The following is an 18,313-nucleotide window of genomic DNA, read 5'->3' on the forward strand; positions in this document are numbered from 1 at the left end:
TAGCCATGTAATCAAAATACAAGGACATAAAACGGGTTTGAGAATTAAGCTCGACAAGCCTTTCGAAGTTTTCAATCACCATTAGATTCAAGATGTCGCATCGGATGAGCAAACGATGTGAGAGATTCCAGAACAGGTTTTTCAACGGAAGAACACCCGCAAGCACTTCAAGGCTCATAGTATGAGTCGATTGCATGCACCCCAAGGCAATGCGCAAACAACGATTCTGAATTCTTTTCAGCTTAATGAAATGGGTGTTCGCGGCGGATCGGAAGCAGAAGCATCCATATTTCATAACGGATAATATCGTTGTTTGGTACAACCTGATGAGGTCTCCTGGGTGGGCACCTTACCATGATCCGGTTATTGTACGAAGAAAATTAATTCTCTGCTGGCATTTTGGTTTCAGATACCTAATGTGACATCCCCAGGTGCCTATGGAGTCGAACCAGATCCTAAGATATTTGAATGTGAAGACCTGAGCTATGGTTTCACCGACGACACGACCAGGCACTTCGAAGGAAAATCAGAATAAAAAGAGTTCGTGAGCGATTTATTGCCAGTTACCATAAATATAGCGACCCCTTGATGGTGATGAAAATAATCTTTTTGAGCAACACTGCTTAAGTTGCTACGAACTAGTAACCGAGGAGCCCCATAATAAATCGATAGTCCCACGACAAAAGGGCCTAACTGCAAATGAGAGCCTCTATTTGTTTACTTTCTCTTTTGATTATCATGGAGCCATTATTGCAAATTCTCAAAAGTTTCCAATATAAATCGAAAGATTGTAGTTTTACCTTGAAAGTTTTGCGAAGAGTAAAGCGTCAAATATAAAATCAGTTCGGTAAATCGTGAAAGAAGAAGTAAACAAAGAGAAACTGTCATTTACAGTTAGGCCCTTTTGTCGAGGGACGGTCGAAATAAACAAACCACTTGAAAAAGTTTCGAAACAGTTCAATTGAAATTTTGTGCAATCAGCGCCAAAATAAAACAACTCAAAGTAATTCTGGAGAAAATAAGATTGTGGAAGCTGCACAAGGTATCGCAGAGCCGTGAACTGGTACCTCTGGAAAATGAAATTATCAATACGACGAAGTTGACGCTTTCACAACACGCTAGGTACGAAGAATAAAATTTGCCTAATTGAAAATTTTTATTTGTCCCGAATTACAGAATTTTTTTGCACCAGAGTTCAATTATTGATCATGTACCAGAACGAATTTTAAATTTGTAAGACACTATCAAGTTAATGGAACTGGGTGCACAATATGAAAATCTGACATTAGATGTAGTGCTGCTATAAACAGGCGTCATGCTATATCATCATCAAGGGCTACCCAGGAGCTCTACCTATCATGTAGTCATGAAACTCATTCATGATGAGTATCAAATTATTCAAAGAAAATTTGTTTTCACAGGTCATAATTCTGATCAGATCCCATATCCAAAGAACCCGTACCTCGCAAGTGTCTCAGGTTCATCCAATTTTACATCCGTTTTGCGAAGTAAAGGAATTTCTCGAATGTACAAAATATGAAAGCGTATTGTTTTACATGTACGTTGATTAGCAATTAAGGTCGAATGATTTGGAAGGAAATCAGAAGTGGCGAATATACATAAATTTGACGAATACTTTAGAGTCATTATAAAAAAAATAAATTTTTGTTCTGTTTATAGGTCTTTTCGTACCTGCATATGAAGTGCGATTGGATTTAAATAAATAATATTGAAGTATCTTTGATTTGCTGCAAACGAATAAATTGCGTCTCGTAGAATAGTACTGATATACAAGATCGACTCAGCTTTATCATTCATATTACGATACTAAATTTCGATGGTCAGATTGATAAAAGGATTCGCACTAACGCGTTATAACGGTTCAATGACTTTTGCAGTTTGCTATCATTTTGAAACTCGTTTAGATAGCAGACAGCCGTCATAGATCTGATCGGAAATCTGATTATGATAAATTATTTAATAAACATCGACGGATATTGGAACGCTATGGGATACCGACAGCTCAACAAAAGTATCCAATACAAAGGATTTTGGTCACATACGGCAACCTGATAGCGCCGGTCCTACAAGAAATTTTTCATATATTCATGTCCCAGCTGAACTAATCGATTAACTGCTCTTACGCGTGATGATGCTGCAGAACTTGTAATTTGCGCGATATAAGATCTTCCACTCGAAGTAGTTTATTTTGTTTACATTCTTCAAGTCTTCAATATGCAGTAACCAAGGTTTTGTTTACTGCATATTGAATTCATATGCATATAATTCTCCAACCTGTGTTGCCAGTTTCAATAGTATTTCGAGAGATTTCATTTTGACATTACCAGTTACCGAGGGGTAGTTAAACTTGCGATACAGTTTCGATAGACGAGTGGCAGGTCGTGTCGTCGGTTTCACCTCTTAGTTGAAGCTGTACTTTGCTGGTTTTTGAATAGTGATAACCTTCACTTTTCTGTAGTCATATGGTACCATGTTACCCTCAAGAAACATGTGGAATAAATTCAATAATCGTCTTTTAGCAGAATCAGGCAGATTTTTCAACAAGTTGAACTTAATTCTGTGAAGTGAAAGTGTGAAGTGAAAGTGAAAACTCCATCATTGAAAACGGTGTTTCGTTCGAGCTCCATGTTGGGACTTGGTATACCTTATGTCGCGGGACAGAGTCAGGACACACCTTCTTTGCCGATTCGTATATCCAGATATTTGAATATTACTCACTTTCGTTCGCGTTATTTCGATTGCGCATGCGTCGTGCCGTATTCCATAGAGTGCTCATTGTTGTTTCTCTCGTTAATCCGTCAACAAACCGTCGCCAATAACCGCGTTTCTAAGTTTCAATCAAACTTTATATTTTGAGTTCTATCGTCGTGTATTTCTGGTACGCGATGAAAGCTGATGCTTTTTTCTCTCTCAGCTCTGAGCATCCTTTGTCCCACCACGGGTTGGAAGAACGAATGTTAGTTAGCGCCGGGTATACGTTTTGTCTGCACATGAATTGCGGTGTCGAGAATCAAACCAGCCAAAAATGTATATTCTTCCTCCGGAGGAAGCTCCTGTGATATACCTAGTTTCTCAGATATCGAGCTCGTATAGCTTTTTCAATCAACGTTTCGCGTGAGGTCATACGAAACATTGATTGTCTCCGATGGTCTTAGACCACTGGTGACTGAAACCATGATCGGCAAGTGAGCACTACCATGAGGATCATAGATTACCTTCCACTTGCAATCTAACTGTAGCGAAGTCGAGCACAGGGATAAATCCAACGCGCTTGTTGGTAAGGAGGTATAGGATACCGTGTCGTTTCTCCCGTGTTAAGAATGGTCATATTGAAGTTGTCACACAGATCTTGGATTAACGAAGAGCGATTATCATCATATAGGCAGCCCCATCCCGTACCATGGGAGTTAAAGTCTCCTAAAACTAACCGTTGTGTGGGAAGAAGTTCCATGATGTCTGTTAGTATTCGATGCCCTATCGAGACTCTGGGAGGAATGTAGATGGAAGCTATACATAGATCATTGCCTTTAATATTGATTTGACATGCAACAACTTCAATCCCCAATATCGAGGGGAGATTGATTCCATAAAATGAAAAGCACTTTTTGATTCCTAAAAGTACCCCTCCATAAGAGTCGTCCCGATCCAGGCGAATAATATTGTAATTGTGGATGTTCAAGGTAATGTTGGAAGTAAGCCATGTTTCACACAGGCAAAATGCATCTCATTTACATTTAGCAGGTATTTGAAAGAATCAAGTTTTGGGATGATACTTCTGCAATTCCATTGGAGTACAGTGATCATATATTCGAATTCTAATGATAAATTAACCATCGAATGATACGATCGCTGAGAGGATGGGTCATTGTTCAGCCAACTGTTTTCAAAATGTTCTTACTGTTGGTATCAAAGCAGTTAAAAGATTTCTACGAGACTCAGTAATATTGAAGGCTGTTAGTATCCAGTCAGCGGTCTTAGAGAATCTCATCAATCAAGATTTTGTCTGATTTTATTGTTGATGTTCCTTCGTCGGGGTCGTCAGAGCTACCTTCATCAACTGGCAAGTGAGAAAACGTGTATTCAGTGTGCGATGAAGCCGTTCTTTTTAATATTTCTACGTAAGACCGTTTCGAACGCTGCTTCATGGAGAGCTTTGGTTTTTCTTCCCGCTGTATGTACGTTGGGTACACCGAGAGATCATGAAGACTTCCGCCACAGTAAATGCATTTTTCAGCAGTCTTCCTGCAGGAATCGTCCTCATGGGCCTCTCCACACTCACCGCATCGCGGGTTATTGCAACAGAAGGTGGCCGTATGTCCAAACTGTTTGCAATTGGAACAGTGCATCGCACGTGGTACATACAATTATACATAATTTTTAGTACGGAAGTACAGGAGTCTCCCGCATTTGGAATAAGAAAGAAAAATAAAAGTAAAAAATAATATATATATATATATATATATATATATATATATATATATATATATATATATATATATATATATATATATATATATATATATATATATATATATATATATATATATATATATATATATATATATATATATATATTGTATATATATATATATATATATATATATATATATATATATATATATATATATATATATATATATATATATATATATATATATATATATATATATATATATATATATATATATATATATATATATATATATATATATATATATAAATAGTAAAAATAAATAGAAAAAGTACTTAACAGTATGAGCCGGCAATCTGTTAGGTGAGTTGATCCTTCACTCCTCCGTTGTGGCTCAGTGTGACCTTGGCTCAGGATTGTTCGGTTGCTGCGATGCGTATAGCAAACAATGGATAACTGTCCGCTTACGAATGATTAAAATCTTATCCGGTCCGGTAACGAATGATTAATACCTTATGAAAAACATTTGAGGCGATACGACGATCTCCTTGCTCATAAATCATATTGTTCATTCGAGTCAAACTTTTTTGATCATATACTCCGCTTTGCATTAGGCTTGGTAGTGGTGTATATGTCCAACTAGTTATCAGATCATCGGATGTTAATTTTTTGGTAGCAGTAGTTTCGCGGAACCTTCCATCTGTTGTATACGATCTACATCCAAACATGAATTTAGCTGGCAACAAGGGTGCGCAATCTATCTCCGTTCCCCTTAAGGGCTGAGGTCAGCAGGTCGCGCAAAACCACGTGGCTCGCTGTGCGTATTACATTTCTCTCCATGCTCTCTCGCAAATGTGCAAAATGTCTCTCGATGTGGCCGGGTGGCCAAGAAAGTTTTGAGATTTTCGGTTACAAGTTTGACTACATCACATAAAGTAAAAAAGCTTTGATCCCTTTTTGATCCGATTTTATTTCTCTTTCATGTTTCGTTACGTTACCAGGGATCAAAAATGGCGCCGACATAGAAATCGACTTACATTCACAAAAATAACACACAAAAATCATTCTGAAATTTTTAAAGAATAATCTACACTAATTTTCTAAGAGATTGTCAGTTGGGTTTTTTTATATTCGTCACCGTTTCTGAGAAAATTAGACTTGAAGCGTGAAAATAGCCCTCTAAATCACCCTAAAACTCACTGGCCTCAGCCTTTAATTGTAAAATTCTGGTACTGGAGCAAGACACTTGGAAATACTATTGAAATTTACTGGAATTTTCTTTGAATTATTTCTCCGACTCGATGAGAATTTTTAATTACAAAATATTGAAGAATTTTTTCCTTGGTATAAAACTGAAATTGATTAAAAGATTGGTAAATCAATTACTTAATTTAGCGCTTATTCATGCAATACAAATCTTATCGTTCTTTATTCAGCATCGCCAAATACAACAGATGGTGCACTCCAGGTATTTACCGGTAGTTCACTGATACTTGTTCTTCATCAAAGTCCAAAGGGCATTCTGATTTAAATTAGTTTTGAATTTTCTAATGTATCTCACCAAATATGTCGAGTTAATCTTACCATACCAACGAATCCAAATGTTTTCATTACTTACACGATCCTATCATCCCATTCAGCAGTCCAACGTATATGTCGTTCCTCTTGCCTAAAACGCTTCCTAATCAATAGTTTTCACAATATTTTGAACATTCTCGACACTTCAACCCTATTATGCTTCCCCGTATGTTTTACGATCACGGAATGTTTGTTTATTTATCCTGGAGCTCCTTAAACAGTGTTGCTTGATAAGACTATTTTTATCATTATCAAGGGGTCACTATATTTGTGGTAACTGAGCAGTCTTATTAGCTTGGTAGATACTGTACTGTGTTCCAAGCAGAACTCTACGCGATTATGTGTGGAATACAATATGCACTTCAGCAGAGAATCTTTGGTCAACGAATTTATTTTTGTTCCGACAGTCAAGTATCCTTAAAAGCACTCAGCCCGCATGTCGATCTCAAATTGAAGACATCACCATTTCAAATGCTGTTTACTTCTTATGGGTACCCGGCCATTCTGTTATAACTGAAAAAGAATGGGCGGATGAGTTGGCTAGAGCTGGTGCAACGAACGATTTCGTTAGTACTGAACAGGGCTGGCAATAATCAACTCAGTACTTCATCATCACCGAGTTCAGCTCACCTGCAAATCGGTTTCAGAAGGATCATTGAACGAGTTGAGTAACTGGGTAACCATTTTTGTAGAGAAAACATCGTCTCAACATCGTAGTTTCAAGCAATAAGCAGATGAGCGCTGACTGCTCATCAAATATTAGAACCCACTGAGAGACGATTTGTGAGTTGTGATTTGATGTGTTTGTACATCAACACATTGAATCAGATTCTTATGAAACTGTCTCGCTTGTATTCCCCACCCACCAGAGTTGCCATGGGCGGCCAATGTTCGAATCGATGCCATTTCAATCCATTTCTCAAGACATGTTCTCGCATGCTGGAGAACGCATTCGTTTCAGTAGCCAGTTGTGTTTAGCTCGGGACATGAAATTCAATCGTTTATGGTATACATCACACTACGGTTCGATATTTGTTTTCGTACATTAGTGCTCGTGTTCGTTTTGAGTACCAGCAAAAACAAAACCGAAAATCTGGGTTGTGTTGGCAACTCTGTGGTTTAAGAATACACTCACCGGTGTAGCTCGGTGCAGTGATGCCAAACTCAGTACTCACTTTTTAAAACTAGGAATGAGAGTTAAATGCTATGAAATCAAAACTGAGAACCATCAATACCATCATAATTTGATGTCAGCGGTGCTCTGTATAGGTGAGTGTGTTTGTTTAAATCAGTGATGATTTTCATCTTTACCATCATTTTTCGGATTGCATCGTAAATCATGAGGTGAGCTGATGAATAGAAAAAATCAAATCTTATGAGCGAGTTTTTGCCACCCTTGGTCCTGAACCAGATTTACCTTTTTTAACTAGTTGGATTTTATTCTTGGGCTGCATCAAAACAGGCCAGCTACTGGCGCAGCTTGCAAACTTGCGCTCAGACAAAAACATTTTTACCAGATTTGAATCAGCAAATGTCAAAATGTCTACTGCATTTTTCCAAGCATCATTGCAGTATTCTGGTCAGAGCTTTGACTGGATATTTGTGTGATTTGTGTGAAAGCGATAACGATACTTCATATCATCTGATATGTAACTGTCCCACATTGACGCAACTACGTATCCGAATATTTTTTTTTCATACATGGTTGAGTCTGTGTATATGGAGCTAAAATTAAAGGATATTCCATCGTTTCTCACCCAATGTGGTAAGGAGCTATAGTCAGAAGGGTTCATCGTTCTTCCAGGAGTGAATGAATCCTTTCTGTATTGACCTTAACTAGGTTTTAGCAAATTGTTTGGCATCCTTTATCGGGTACCGAATATATTTCTGCTCGTACATACTGCGAATCGTTCTGCATTCTTCCGGGAATGCAGAATTGTGTCGCTTTTGTAAAATCTCCTAATCCTCTCGGGGGTTGGAGGTTTTATTAACCGTGCATTTTGGCATTTTTGCAGATCGTTCAGCATAATTTCGGGGAGGCAGAACGATTTGTTTCTTTATGTTTTGTGCTGTATTCCCACCTCACCCACTTCACAATTGCCTTCTATGTTCCTTTCATCCTGAGCCAATTAGTTCTGATTCCTGATCCTCTTTAAATAATCTCCGCAAAAATCTTCTTTTATCCTCTAGACTTTCCCTGCGGTCTACGGTCTCGTTCCGAAGACGCAATTCAAAATTTACTTCATTCTCAATCAGATGTCGGCTGAGGGTAAAATGTAGTCCCCAGCCATTTTTATAGTTTATTCTACCCGTTCGCTAAAGCAAATTTGGGTTTGAAAAACTTTCACAAATGAAAACGTTGCTATTGTATAAGATATTCTTGATTTACCTAACCTATTTACCTATTCTTATCAATTAATTTATTGTAATGATAATAATTTAAATGGAAATCCCTCACATGGTTGGTGGGCTTGGCGGTATAGCAAACATCATCAGATACGATTAATTATCGTTACAATTTAATATGAATATGTGTTATAATTTTTAGTTTAAGTATTGAGTTTATCGAAAGAGATATGAAAGAACTTTGATAAGATGTTGATTGCATTACGCTCCCTCATCCGGGGTTGGAGGGGCCGGTAAGGCTTAACTGAGCATTTTTTATGTTTCATTTTCATACTACCGGCCCTTATTACCAGTATGAAGTGAAAAATAAATGAAATGAACGTACCCAAGTCTAGTTTCACACGATAACAGAACAGTTGAACGGTGAATCAGGTTCATCTTTGACGTTTGTGGGTGGTGTTTTTACTATGGAATACTGTGGAACAGAATAAAATAATATAGACTGAACATGTAAACATACCACTGATAGCTATCAAACGATGTATGTAAGAGTAAGTGCATGCAAGAACGGCAATAAAGGCCACCGTTTCAGCTCAGGTGGCCTTTATATATATATATATAGATATATATATATATATATATATATATATATATATATATATATATATATATATATATATATATATATATATATATATATATATATATATATATATATATATATATATATATATATATATATATATATATATATATATATATATATATATATATGTAAAAACCCTAGTGCTAATATAATTTAAAGAAAACGCATGTCCTCAGTTCTTATTCGTCAAACCATGATGAGCAGGTTTGAAAGATATCATTAAAATCCACTAGTTAATTTTGTCTCCTTTTCTTTTTTGGAAATGGATAACTGAGCATCCAAAACATGATAAACAAATAATATTCAAAAAGTATTACAAACAACCAGGAACAGAATATAGGAATAAGAATTACAATACTAGCAAAAACAATACGAGAATATGATGGAATTTAGTTAGAAAATTAAACCGAAACACTATCTAAACACGAAATGAAATATTGGCAAGAACAAAAACAGCACTGCATACAACTAATTTTTACATTTAAGGAAACAAAAGAACATGTCAGCAAGAGAACGGGGTGGAAATAAAGTAGAATGACAACAAAACACAATTGAATAGAACCGTTGGAATAAAGGTAAAACAAGATATAAACTGCGACCAAAGGTTAGAAAACCAACAGCAATAAATAATAAAAACTGTTTCGCTAATTCGGCCTGATACAACGGGGAGAGAATACATTTTGAACAGGGCTGTAAAGCTGATTGGAAACCTTTCCTCACCAAAATGTAATATAAGGACACTATAGAGATAATAATTTTAAATGAAAATTAAAAAAGTGATAAATTCAATTCAATAACTACCAAATGTAACGTATCCCCGATTCCTATTGTACCACAGATGTTCTTTTATGTCTAAAATATATAATTTAAAGCAAAGCAAAGCCTGCAAAAAAGTATGGGTGTGTTATGCTAGATAACTTATAACTGGATGTCGTGAATACGAATAAAACTGACACTGTGTGAATTGTGCAAGCTTTCTCCTTTTTCACTACTAGAATTTGAAATGATACACCTAAACTGAAGTACAGATTAGTTACATTAAACATTCTGACATACAATTAATTGCGAATTTCGCACTACGAAAATTGCACAAAGCTAATCAAATTATCCCATATTTGCACTACACTGATGGTTTTAATTTTTGATTTTCAAAGAAGCAATATTTATAGTTCTTTAGATAACATTTGGAGCCATTAGAAGGTTTTGTACCACGAAAATTTTTTCTCTCATTACTGGCGACAAAAGTCGAAATGAGACCACGACCTGAGCGTTTCACGCTTTATACTTCTTTGTTTGTTCTTACTGATGTTGGTGGTGATGAGTTTCCCTCATTATTTCCAAAGATTTAGATAACTGTCTTTCAGTTATTTATGGTTATCTCACGCTATTGAAAATTTAATCACAACTTCCTGATCATATTTTTGATAGCTTGTAGACAAAATTATGTTGTTGGGTTAAGTACATCAAAAGATATTCGTGATAAAGTTATACCCATTCTTGTACAGGGTAAATTTTGAAAATGTGCCCCATAGTAAAGCAAGTCGTATTCACGACAAAAAAATCTTTTTTCAATAATGTATTTTGTTGATAATCAAAACTTCTCTTTATGAATTGAGGTATCTAAACAACGTTTTTTAATGTGGAACACATTTTTGTTTTCTATATAGGGGTGCAAATTAGAAACTTAAGAAAAATACACGTAAAAATGTGGTCAGGTTTTGAACAATTACAGCTCAGTCAATTTTTGTATCAATTATTAATATTATGTCACCATTTGATTGGTAATATTTTTACGTATTGATTTGAATGTTCATAGCCATGTATGTTTAATTGTGTATCATTTAAATGTTGATTAATTGCTAGCAGTGTCGTATTTTGTCTGAAAAAAATCTCCGGTATACTGGATTTCCCTGTCATAGTCGACGGTTTTGAAGGAGAAAGCGATATACAGGGTCCGGCACTCGAAGTGTAACCAATTAAAAAGGCCATAAATTCAGTTTGGAAAATTACTTTTACTTAATTCAAAGTACAAAATGTGTAAAAATAATACAAAATTCAGAATCAATTCACTTTTGCTCGATATGACCACCTTTCGCCTTGACTTGATGACTTGAGAGAGCGAAGGATATGCTTCGTTTGGCCGAATGTGACTTGCAGGTATTTTGGCCCACTCGCGGACAATAACTTTTTTCAGCACCTCGAGACTGGTGTATCTTTTAGTTCGGACTTTGCTCTCCAAAATGGCCCAAAGAGAATAATCCATTGGATTCGCATCTGGTGAATTCGAGAGCCATTGTGTGGACATGATGAAGTTCGGAACGTTGTTTTTCAGCCATTCTTGGTTCACTCGAGCTTTGTGAGACGGTGCCGAGTCCTGCTGAAACGTCCATGGTCTGGCACCGAAATGTTTGTCTGCCCACGGCTTCAAAGCAACCTCCAGAATACTTTCCCGATAGTATGTCGCATTTACCTTGACGCCAGGCTGGATGAAAACGATTGGAGAGCGTCCATCTGCGGTTACAGCGGCCCAAACCATTATTTGTTGCGGGTGCTGCCTCCTGGTGGCCAATCGATGACTCAAATTCTCGTAGTAAACCCTATCGTTTTGAGAGTTTACGAATTGCTCAATTGGAAAAATTTTCTCGTCAGAAAATACAATGTTCGGAAATTGACCGCTTTCGGCAAAACGAAGCAACTCCTTCGCTCTCTCAAGTCATCAAGTCAAGGCAAAAGGTGGTCATATCGAGCAAAAGTGAATTGATTCTGAATTTTGTATTATTTTTACACATTTTGTACTTTGAATTAAGTAAAAGTAATTTTCCAAACTGAATTTATGGCCTTTTTAATTGGTTACACTTCGAGTGCCGGACCCTGTATCAAAGGGAAAGCATCACTCTGATTGGTCAATCGATGCAAAAGCGAAGGCACGCGAAGCTATAAATATAAGCAAAATTATACCTAACGTTTCAGTCCTACGTGAAACGTGCTAGATTTAGGTTGTTGTTAGAAAGCAAGACAAAAAGTGCCATAAAACGATTTGAAGCTTTAATTGGTATGCTCTGAATTTGCGTCATGCAAGATTGGATGAAATCCCGTGTTTTGTCGTTTCGCCTGAGAAATTGCCAACTACCCCAGGGTAAATTTTGAATGCATAAGATTAATTTCTAGTTTATATAAGATGAACTCGATTGATAATGAGAAATAGTTTATCGCTTCAACCGCAATCGCAGAATGGTAGTAATGGTACAGAAATGCTATAAAAATAAATGCTTGCATACAAAACTTGAACACAAGCTTGAAGCAGAGAAGCTTAAATATCGATATCTGTATCACAAGCATGTACAACCATATAATTGCATACATTTGGGCTAATGATGTAATTTCGTCGGCTACAAAACAAATACAAATCACGACAAATAGAGTCTATATTTAGGGTTCGGGTGTTCGGTGTTGGTTCTTAATAAAGATCAATCTAAGCAGACTCTCGTGAATTTGCGGATTCAAAAGTGTGACGATTAATTGAAAATGTCGATCATTAGAAATTTTGGTTGCCTTGTTCCACATCAATGGCTCGAACAACTCCATAGGGCTGATCCTAGTAGTTTTTTTAAAATAATTTCCCATTAAAGTTAAGAAAACCGCAAAACTCCGCGAATAAAGTCACTATATATTAGGTCACATAAATCTTGCTATCTTAGTTCAAATCTTATACCATAGATGTGAAACCTTTCACGATGGGAGCCGCAGCCAATGTAACCGTTCGCGCTTCGAGCCTAGAAAATCCAGGTAAAGTCGGTGCCTTATGCGCCAATCTCGCAATCTAGAGGTCACCGGTCGTTTGCTTGCCCGACTATGGTTTGAGAATCTCTGGGAACGACCCGAACGGCTATTGGGAAACTTAACGATAATCTTCGCCTTCGCCAAGTGTTTGTTTTCGCCAAAACCCTTCAACTTAATACTCCGCTCATCTGATAAACATGGGCCGACACGTATAGAACTTTCGAATAAAACATAACGCAAATCGCGTGAAGAGATTAGGAGAGATTTTATTTAGATAACGGAAGAAAAGAAATTATTAATACTCAAAAATCGTAAATTCGAGTACTCTATTATCTTGTTGCGTTCATTCGTATTGGACAGTTTTGCTCTACGCGGCGGAAATAAAATATCATGGCCATGAAAGTTTCCACCTACCTGCGCGCAGGTTTTTCGCTGAAGATGGGCGACGGTCAATGCAATGGCTGCAGATGCCGCCTGACGTAATGGTGACTGATGACGCTGCCTGTACTGCCTGGCGGCGAGTGACGTAACCGGATAACGGCGACGGGCGGAAAGACGACTCGCAACAGAACTCGTGTGCAAAGCAAAGTCTTGGCATTACATTCCTTTTGTGGAATTTGTCCTTTCTGTTTCAACAGACTTCGCAGCCGATTCTTAGTGTACAGAATCATTGCATGGCTAGTACTATGGATCCTACTGACACTAAGAATCCTTCCAGGTAGGGGCTCGAACATACGACAACTGTCTTGTAAGACCAGTGTTCTATGCATTGAACCGCCAATCCGGGAACTTGTGTGCGGTATGGCCGAATTAGGAGTGCGGAGGGTGACGCGGCTGGACGGAAGCTTCCGATTTCAGCTCAGAACAGAATGAAACTCCGCTTCAGACCAGACAATTCGGTACACAATTGAAGACGTACAGCCCGAGTGCCTGCTCTCGGAATACACAAGCGGCCGCTATGAGGATTTCGCTACAGGATATGCAAACTTACCAACCACTCCGTTTGACTACCAAATGGCGGGTCTTGGCGTTACACATGTGTCTCGACGATTCTCCGTCGGCGCTGCTGTCCAACGCGAAATTACTGTAGTAACTTAATTGTAGATCAAAAACCTGTTTTAGTCCACCTAGTGGTGTAATGATGCCTTTCTCATATCAATCATACTACCATATATAATACTGTGGTATTCTTCAAAATAATTTTCTTCGATTCTTAAAAGAATAACCGAAATCGGTTTGGTTGGCCATCTACTTATAAAAACTATCAATTGGAAAAGAATTGAGGTCGATTTAGAAAACTTTTTACGGTTTTTCGCTCTTTTCATAAATAAAAATGGTATAAAATTTTTAACACACTTTACCCTATATATCTAGATCCGGAAGTGGGATCCGGATGAAATTCAGGAATTACATATGGGACCACAGGACCTTTCATTTGAACCTAAATTTGTGAAAAGTGACACTCGATCCTCCGGGCCTCGGTTCAAAAGTCGGTTTTCACAGTGATTGCATAACCTTTATATATGAGAAAGGCAAAACTAACAAACGTTAGCTTTTTTCACTGAACTTCGATTAAACTCACAACTAATCGCTATGCAGACCGATTTCGGTCTCAAGGAACTGAATTAATGCAAATTTAAAAAAAAACTTCACAGTATTCTCTCACACTATTACCTTTAAATTTCTACAAAAATTACTCATCCAGAACAACTGGATGCCAGCCGCTCCGTAAACGAAATGAGCGAGTCTATCGGTTTCTTACGCAAGAAACCTCCAACCGACGCTATACTGTGGCAGACTTTGCAGTTAATCGCGAAAATTTGGCATGGCGGTTATATACTCACTTAAGCGTTCCCTCGAGCCGTTCATTTGGAATTATTCATCAGCGGTATTAGCCGCCGCGATTCATCACATACAGTTAAAACCGCACATTGTGACTTATTCAAGACATATCCACTATGGTTTTATATCTAGTGTGTACAGTGCGAGGATTATTTTGCTCATTATACTAATGCAACATGTTACTTTGATATAAATTATTATTATTATTGCTTACTATGTACAAGGACGACAATTATTTTGAACAATATCGGTGCAAAAGTACAAACAGTTACAATATGTACTTCATGCCGCGGAACTCTGATCGACTACTTAAATTTTTGTTGTATCCGGAAATATGCAGTAATTTTTGGTAGGAACATAAGACCTTTCATTTGACCCTAAGATTGGTAATATCGGTTTTGAGTCTAGTTTAGAGAATTTTGTACGGTTTCTGTTTCACCGGTTTATGTGACGGTGTACAATATTCAACAAATTTTACCCTATATGTCCGGAACCGGATGAAATTCAGGAATTTCGTATCTTTAAACATAGATTCAAATGAGATCTTTCATTCAGCCAATGTAACCGTTCGCGCTTCGAGCCTAGAAAATCCAGGTAAAGTCGGTGCCTTATGCGCCAATCTCGCAATCTAGAGGTCACCGGTCGTTTGCTTGCCCGACTATGGTTTGAGAATCTCTGGGAACGACCCGAACGGCTATTGGGAAACTTAACGATAATCTTCGCCTTCGCCAAGTGTTTGTTTTCGCCAAAACCCTTCAACTTAATACTCCGCTCATCTGATAAACATGGGCCGACACGTATAGAACTTTCGAATAAAACATAACGCAAATCGCGTGAAGAGATTAGGAGAGATTTTATTTAGATAACGGAAGAAAAGAAATTATTAATACTCAAAAATCGTAAATTCGAGTACTCTATTATCTTGTTGCGTTCATTCGTATTGGACAGTTTTGCTCTACGCGGCGGAAATAAAATATCATGGCCATGAAAGTTTCCACCTACCTGCGCGCAGGTTTTTCGCTGAAGATGGGCGACGGTCAATGCAATGGCTGCAGATGCCGCCTGACGTAATGGTGACTGGTGACGCTGCCTGTACTGCCTGGCGGCGAGTGACGTAACCGGATAACGGCGACGGGCGGAAAGACGACTCGCAACAGAACTCGTGTGCAAAGCAAAGTCTTGGCATTACATTCCTTTTGTGGAATTTGTCCTTTCTGTTTCAACAGACTTCGCAGCCGATTCTTAGTGTACAGAATCATTGCATGGCTAGTACTATGGATCCTACTGACACTAAGAATCCTTCCAGGTAGGGGCTCGAACATACGACAACTGTCTTGTAAGACCAGTGTTCTATGCATTGAACCGCCAATCCGGGAACTTGTGTGCGGTATGGCCGAATTAGGAGTGCGGAGGGTGACGCGGCTGGACGGAAGCTTCCGATTTCAGCTCAGAACAGAATGAAACTCCGCTTCAGACCAGACAATTCGGTACACAATTGAAGACGTACAGCCCGAGTGCCTGCTCTCGGAATACACAAGCGGCCGCTATGAGGATTTCGCTACAGGATATGCAAACTTACCAACCACTCCGTTTGACTACCAAATGGCGGGTCTTGGCGTTACACATGTGTCTCGACGATTCTCCGTCGGCGCTGCTGTCCAACGCGAAATTACTGTAGTAACTTAATTGTAGATCAAAAACCTGTTTTAGTCCACCTAGTGGTGTAATGATGCCTTTCTCATATCAATCATACTACCATATATAATACTGTGGTATTCTTCAAAATAATTTTCTTCGATTCTTAAAAGAATAACCGAAATCGGTTTGGTTGGCCATCTACTTATAAAAACTATCAATTGGAAAAGAATTGAGGTCGATTTAGAAAACTTTTTACGGTTTTTCGCTCTTTTCATAAATAAAAATGGTATAAAATTTTTAACACACTTTACCCTATATATCTAGATCCGGAAGTGGGATCCGGATGAAATTCAGGAATTACATATGGGACCACAGGACCTTTCATTTGAACCTAAATTTGTGAAAAGTGACACTCGATCCTCCGGGCCTCGGTTCAAAAGTCGGTTTTCACAGTGATTGCATAACCTTTATATATGAGAAAGGCAAAACTAACAAACGTTAGCTTTTTTCACTGAACTTCGATTAAACTCACAACTAATCGCTATGCAGACCGATTTCGGTCTCAAGGAACTGAATTAATGCAAATTTAAAAAAAAACTTCACAGTATTCTCTCACACTATTACCTTTAAATTTCTACAAAAATTACTCATCCAGAACAACTGGATGCCAGCCGCTCCGTAAACGAAATGAGCGAGTCTATCGGTTTCTTACGCAAGAAACCTCCAACCGACGCTATACTGTGGCAGACTTTGCAGTTAATCGCGAAAATTTGGCATGGCGGTTATATACTCACTTAAGCGTTCCCTCGAGCCGTTCATTTGGAATTATTCATCAGCGGTATTAGCCGCCGCGATTCATCACATACAGTTAAAACCGCACATTGTGACTTATTCAAGACATATCCACTATGGTTTTATATCTAGTGTGTACAGTGCGAGGATTATTTTGCTCATTATACTAATGCAACATGTTACTTTGATATAAATTATTATTATTATTGCTTACTATGTACAAGGACGACAATTATTTTGAACAATATCGGTGCAAAAGTACAAACAGTTACAATATGTACTTCATGCCGCGGAACTCTGATCGACTACTTAAATTTTTGTTGTATCCGGAAATATGCAGTAATTTTTGGTAGGAACATAAGACCTTTCATTTGACCCTAAGATTGGTAATATCGGTTTTGAGTCTAGTTTAGAGAATTTTGTACGGTTTCTGTTTCACCGGTTTATGTGACGGTGTACAATATTCAACAAATTTTACCCTATATGTCCGGAACCGGATGAAATTCAGGAATTTCGTATCTTTAAACATAGATTCAAATGAGATCTTTCATTTGAATCAAAGTTTGTGGAAATCGGACAATCCATTGCTGTGAAAAGTGAGTGAGGTCCACTTTGGAATATATGACAACTATTTCCAGTGCTTCCGGAACCGGAGACTGGGAACCAAGATAGCAGAAATCGGTTTGTTTAGTTGCCTGCTAATAATGGTTATCGATTTGTGTAGTTTTGAGACCAGTTTAGTAAAATTTCTGCGTTTTTTGTTTCGCCGGTTTAAGTGACGGTGCACAATATTTAACACACTACCCTATAACTCCGGCAATCGGATTCGGATGAAATTCAGGAATTCCGTAAGGGACCTTTCATTTCAATCTAAGTTTGTCAAAATCAGTTCGACCATCTTTGAGAAAACCTATTGAGATTATTTGACACATACACACACACATAAATGTACAGCACGATGAACTGAGTCGAATAATATATGAATTTTTACAAGTCTGTTTTTCAAGTGATAGCATAACCTATATATATGAGAATGGCAAAAAATTAGACCAAATATTCTAGTGAATAACACAAAACATTCGTATTTTTATATTTTCAGTGGTAATATGGCAGGTTCTTATCGTTATCTTAACTTGGGTTCATAATACACGATTTTTTCTTCGGATTGTAGTTTTGTTCAAGTTACAATTTGGATTTGTGTGAGTGTAAGTTTTAACCGAGAAGTCTTGAGACTTGACAATTACATATAGAGAAAAAGT

General features: G+C 37.7%; 1 protein-coding gene and 1 long non-coding RNA gene across 7 annotated transcripts in view; one reads left to right on the top strand and one right to left on the bottom strand.

Annotated features, from left to right (window-relative positions):
- Positions 1-18,313, bottom strand: part of LOC131437131 (uncharacterized) — a 291,169-nt gene that overhangs the window by 86,570 nt on the left and 186,286 nt on the right. The gene's annotated exons all lie outside the window — the stretch shown is intronic.
- On the top strand, positions 908-1,655 carry LOC131437132 (uncharacterized). Its single transcript, XR_009230719.1, has 3 exons — positions 908-1,122; positions 1,177-1,360; positions 1,422-1,655. It is a non-coding gene; the product is annotated as an uncharacterized LOC131437132 (long non-coding RNA).

Source organism: Malaya genurostris, chromosome 3 (assembly GCF_030247185.1).
Source record: "Malaya genurostris strain Urasoe2022 chromosome 3, Malgen_1.1, whole genome shotgun sequence".
Lineage (NCBI taxonomy): Eukaryota > Metazoa > Arthropoda > Insecta > Diptera > Culicidae > Malaya > Malaya genurostris.